Source organism: Zootoca vivipara, chromosome 1 (genome assembly GCF_965207765.1).
Source record: "Zootoca vivipara chromosome 1, rZooViv2.hap1.1, whole genome shotgun sequence".
Classification (NCBI taxonomy): domain Eukaryota; kingdom Metazoa; phylum Chordata; class Lepidosauria; order Squamata; family Lacertidae; genus Zootoca; species Zootoca vivipara.
The window spans coordinates 352,174-358,173 of NC_142582.1; positions in this window are offsets into that span (position 1 = coordinate 352,174).

The following is a 6,000-nucleotide window of genomic DNA, read 5'->3' on the forward strand; positions in this document are numbered from 1 at the left end:
TAGACATTTATTTCAGGCTATTGAATACTTCAAAATACACCCCCCCATACGCACACACTTTTTAGTTTTGCCTCCATAAAAGGTTTGGAAGCTGAAATCCAAAAATATCTCTGATCACAGACAAAAATGTTTAACCTTGTTCTAAAAAAAAATTGCCTCTATCACAGAACCACTAAATAGTTTGGCACAATCAGCACAGCATTCGAATACCAGAGTCATGCCAGGTCATGAAGAAAGTTTGTTGACCAAGTGGTGTGTTAAATCAATCAATTCATTTTAGAAAAGGAAGCCACAAAGATGATCAGGAAAGTTTACTGCTGGAAACCTACTTTCATAAATAATATAGTATACAATAGATTATAATGTAATGAATGCTTCTGGCCTTATTTCAGCCCCAAGGCAACATGCACGGAAATCACAATATCACTTGGCAGTTGAGCTCAACACTTGCAGTATCCAAGGGCAATTGCAGTATCCAAGGGCAAACCTTTGCACTTGGCTGCATACATTAATTGTTTCTTCGTCCAGTTATAAACCCATTTATTGGAAAGCCAGATTAATTTCAGTGGAACTTACATTTACATAAACATGAATGAATGAATTTACTTTATTCGGTCACAGACCAGCGTAAACAAAACATTTAAATAAATAGCATAACAATATGGATCTAAGCAAATAATTATTAAATAAATGGTGGCAAAAACCAACCGTAGATTAAAACATATACATAAAATACTTGATTAAGCATAAATAATGAGTGGATAAAACTAACAGAGGGATTAAAAGGACTTGTTAAATAGCTATATGGGATGGGGCTTCAATAATACAGATCTAACAATATGGGTCTTCATTTTAGGACTGATTTGTATCATAGACCATCCTTCGACGAATATCTATTGTGGCAGCGCAGAATCTGGCGACTGAATATGTGACTTCTGGGCTTTCGTCCTGTATTAATAGGGAGATGTTGTGTTGTTCTGAACTCCCAGAGAACTTATATAGTATGGGCTGGATAAAACTGCAAGACGAATGTCTCGTGCAACAAAAAACTTGCAAGACGGAAGAGTTTTGCGTTGCGTGAGGGACTTGCAAGACGACAAGGTTTTCTATGACCGCCACTGCGTCTTGCGAAGCGCGGCCATAGAAAGATGAAGCGGGGCGAGCAGTGACAAAAGGGGAACCAGCTGTAGTGCGGCAAGAAGGCAAAGAAGATCAGCTGTCAGCAAGGGCGTACCCACCACGGGGCAAGTTAGGGCAGCTGCCCTACTCTAGAAGCAGGGCTGGTGGGCAGAGGCGGAGCACAGCCCGGCGGAGCGCGAGTTCGCCATTCCCGCCGCGCCGCACCCTCCCTCCAGCTGCCCGGCGCGCCCTCAGGCAAGGCCAAGCGCGGCGGGGAACCAGGGAGCGCGGCGCGGTGGGCGGGAACGCCGAACTCGCGCTCCGCTGGGCTGGGCTCCGCCTCCGCCCACCAGCCCTGCTTCTAGGGAGGGGCACAGCCCGGAGGAGCGCGAGTTCGCCGTTCCCGCCCGCCGCGCTGCGCCCTCCCTCCAGCTCCCCGTCGCGCCCTCTGGCAAGGCCAAGCGCGGCGGGGAACCAGAGAGCGCGGCGCGGCGCGGGCGGGAACGCTGAACTCGCGCTCCGCTGGGCTGGGCTCTGCCTCCGCCCACCAGCCCTGCTTCTAGGGAGGGGCACAGCCCGGCGGAGCGCGAGTTTGCCGTTCTCGCCCACTTTGTGGCCCCTCCCCTTCCGTGCCTTGGCCCCTCCCCTTGCCCCCCCCTAGTTTTGATCCTGGGTACGCCCATGGCTGTCAGCCTTCTTGCCGCGCTACAGCTGGTTCCCCTTTGTGTTCCGCTGGTCTCTGTTGGTTGCCACGAGCAGCGAGGGGCAACCAGCAGAGACCAGCGGAACGCAAAGGGGAACCAGCTGTAGCGCAGCAAGAAGGCTGACAGCTGATCTTCTTTGCCTTCTTGCCACACTACAGCTGTCAGCGTGAGCCGAAGCGAAGCTTGGGGAAGGCAGGCAGGCGGCAAGCAGCCCCGGGGCAGTGGGCGCTGCTTGCCACCTGCCTGCCTGCCTTCCCCACGAGTCCCCTGAGCCAAAGCGCAGCTCATGGGACTGGCGGCAGCAGCGGGGCTTCCTCGGGGAAGGCAGGCAGGCGACAAATTGTGCTTGGTTCGGGGGACTGGCGGCGGCGGCGCTTGCCTTCCCCGAGCAAGCGCTGCCGCTGCCGCTGCTCCCCCCAGTCCCCCAAGCCCAGTGCCCTTCCCTGAGCTAAGCGCCCGCTGCGCTTCGGCTCGGGGGACTTGCGGTGGTGGCATTGCTTGCTCTCTTGGCTCAGGGAAGGCAGGCAGGCAAGAGAGCAAGCGCCTGCCTGCCTTCCCTAAGCCAAGCACCCTTCCCCAAGCCAAGCACCCACAGCGCTGGGCTCAGGGGACTGGCGGCGGCGCTTGCTTTCCCAAATTACTTTTCTCTGTACGGTAAATCTTAGGGTTTAGTCTATATTTAATCTATATTCATATGGGGGTATGCCTTGTTGAATAAGAGAGGTCTTTTAAATGAACATACATAGGATTGTACTGCACATGCCATTTATAAAGTAGCAGCCTATAAAATCTTCATATTTTTTAAGAATGTGAACACCTCTGATTGAACTTTTATTATTATTATTTATTGAATTTATATACCGCCCTATACCCGCAGGTCTCCAACTCTCAGATTGGAGTTTTAAGCTGTTTGCACTGATTTGACATGAGAATCCTCTGTAAAAGTGTGATGACTTTAAATAAAAAGAAAGGCATTAAATAAAAGAAACGGTGATTAGCTGACCTTAATGCATAATAATGTTACTAAGAAATGAATTGAGGGACTTCAAATAAGCCTTTATAGCATCTATTTTAAACTTAACCTATGCTTTATTAATTAAAAAAAAACAAATTAACACAATATCCTGTGAGCTTTTAATTGGCTATCTCTCTGAATAATTCAGCATGTGAACTATTAGTTCTCCTTTATTACCCTATTAGGGCAGGTCTTTTCAGAAGCAGCTACCTATGTATCTGGCATGAGTCAACAGGGTGTGCAGCACAGGACCACTTGAAGTATTTCCACTTTCCTCTTATAGAAAATAAGAACCCAGGCAATTTCCAGTCCATGTTTAGAGAGCCTAATGTCCGTAACAGGATTAGGAGGGGATTGTCTATTTCAGAGTGATGTAGGGGTTTCACCCTCAAACCTTACTGATAAAGTAAGACTCCTTACACAAGACTTGAAGGTGAATCTTTACTTGTCAGGATGGCAACAATTTAACAAGCTGTATCTACATATATTTATAAATGTAGGCATTGCGCGCACAGATGTAACAGCCTTTCACCATAACCACAGAACCGAATTACATTAAATTAGGGAGGGATCTGGCGTAAAAATTTTCCCATAAAAGCACACCTTTCATACATAAAATAATGACTAAACACAAAAAAGTGGCATGCAAATTATACATCACCAGCAGAAGCTCTGAAGACTCCAGCAGCATCCAATAGAAAGGTAGATCGCACGCTGCTGCCTCCAAAGCCGCGCCACCAGATGACATCACAAAATCACAGCAACCAACTTTTGCAGCAACAAGGCCCAACATTGCCCAGCAGAATGATAGGCCGCAGCAGACTAGGCCACTTTCCAGACTAGGCCAAGTGGAGGTAGGGGCCTGTCTTTTTTTGGGGGGGGGGGAGATTAACCTCTAAAAAATAAACTCTAAAAAACCCACATAATAAAAATCCATTAATCCCCATCTCTCTCTCTCTCTCTCTCTCTCTCTCTCTCTCTCTCTATATATATATATATATATATATATATATACAGTGTGTGTGTGTGTGTGTGTGTGTGTAAAAAGAGCATGTGGGAGAGGGGGGAATCACAGGGATAAGCCGAGGGTGGGGCGGTGGTAGGGGGAGAAAGGGACGGGAAACGTCATGGATCAGAACAGGGCGGAAGGAATCACACTTCAAAAAATTTAAAATACAAATAAAACTACCAAAACAAACAAACTAACTAAAATACGCAATCATAAGAAAACAAACAAACAACCATAAATGCAAGGACAAAGTTGAAACATCCGGACAAAGAGAATACATCCTACAATTCAAAAAACAAAGGTATTAAACCATTAACTTTCAAAATAAAAATGATTTCAATACTCTTAAAAAAAATCATAGCAACGCGTGGCTGGGTCAGCTAGTTATTTATATATCAAGTTCAATACAATTTATTTCTCTTCCTTGAAAACAAGAGAGGGTCTCTAAAAACACATTCTTTCACAGCAATTATGGGCGTAGCCAGGATTTTTGTTAAAGGGGCAGGCCTTTTGTTGGTGGGGCAGAACCTCACTATGTATTTTTATTGGTTTTTATTGATGGGGGGCAGCTACCCCTCTCTGCCCCCTTTGCTCCCCCCCCCAGTTATGCCCATGACAGCAATGTGTAAATCATTAGTCCATAGTTTGCCTGTCTTTATAAGCTCTTCCGGAAAGAGTCTGCTTGAATTCTTCACACACCCATGTTCTCAGCCAACAAAATAATGGCAACGCAACCAGCCAACCTCCAACTTGCACCCTCGCTTCTAAGACAGACAGACAGACAGACAGACTCTCTCTTTTACTTTTAAAGGCAGTTAAAAGGGCAATGATTCAGAGTTTCTGTGATCTCGACTGGAGTCACCTGCTTTTCAGCTACTACATTACATATGTTTTCTTTTCCCCAGTGCAATTGATTCTTTGTAAAATACATTTTCTAACAAATACAGTACAAACAGTAAGAGAGGGAATGTTCTGGAGTTGTAAGGACCAGTGTTGTCCTCTTCAGTGTAACTGGGAAAACAGGGAAAGCTGCCCTAGAGTTGGCAGCTACTATGATTCAGCAAGCCCAAGTATTGTTAATAGCTGCTAGCCAAACATTCATTTATTATACAGCCTGCCAGTCCATGGCCCAGAATGGCTGGCAGATGGGAGATGGTGAAAAGGAAATAACTGAGGTCTCTGTTTGAATGGTATACCCCCCAGTGCTGGGAAAAGGCAGCTAAGTCAAGACAGCAGATTTGTGGGGCTATAAGTGGGCAAAACAGCACCTTATACTTTGGAAAAGGCAAAGCAGAGGGAGATATTTGTGTGTGTGTGAATTGGTCGAAGACATGGGAGTGGGCATGACCTCGCTGGTCTGATAAGGAAGTAGCAAATTTGTTGCCTTGTAAGAGCTGTCCCCCCCCCCCCAACTTATGTTCTGCTTCTATATATGAAAATAAAGCAAACATTACAAGAATGCCACAATTCCTCAGTGCTCTCTCATCCAAAGGAAACCCAACTATGCTGCCATATAAACGTCTTATCATAGCCCCTCAAACTTCCCCTCTCAGGAAGTAGAGAGTATTTAACAGTTATTCTTCATATATTGATAAAATCAGAGCCTTGTGAAACTATTTACAGAATCGCAGAGGAGGCTGAAACAAGCACAAGCCAGCCTGGTCTAATGGGGACAGCAGTTCAGAGCCGCGTCTTCAAAAAAAAAATACATTCACAGTAAACGATGATGATGCGAATGAGTTCAAATATTTGGAGATCTGAAGGAGGACTGGCTCCAAATGGGAAGGGCCCCTCAGTAAAATAGCCTCTGGGGGAAGGCCCTTCTCCATCACGGCATGGCCGGCTTACCTGGTTACGAAGGACAACAGCGTCGAGCTGCCATGTTGGTCTCTCACAATGCTATGTCAGGGGCACCATGGGAAATTTTAATGGAGGCTAAACTAAAAGTGGGTGGGGCAGGCAATCTTAGTGGGCTCCATCAACAGCCCCAGGAGGTGGGGGCTGCCATTGGGCCTGCTGGAAATTGGTCAGAGAACCTGAATTCCCCCCCCCCCCCGCCTCCCTGGCCTTTCAGTAACACTAACTATGCTATGGGTGTATTGTTTTGACTGCTTAACAGATACATTAATCCCAAACTCTGTTTTCTTGACTAA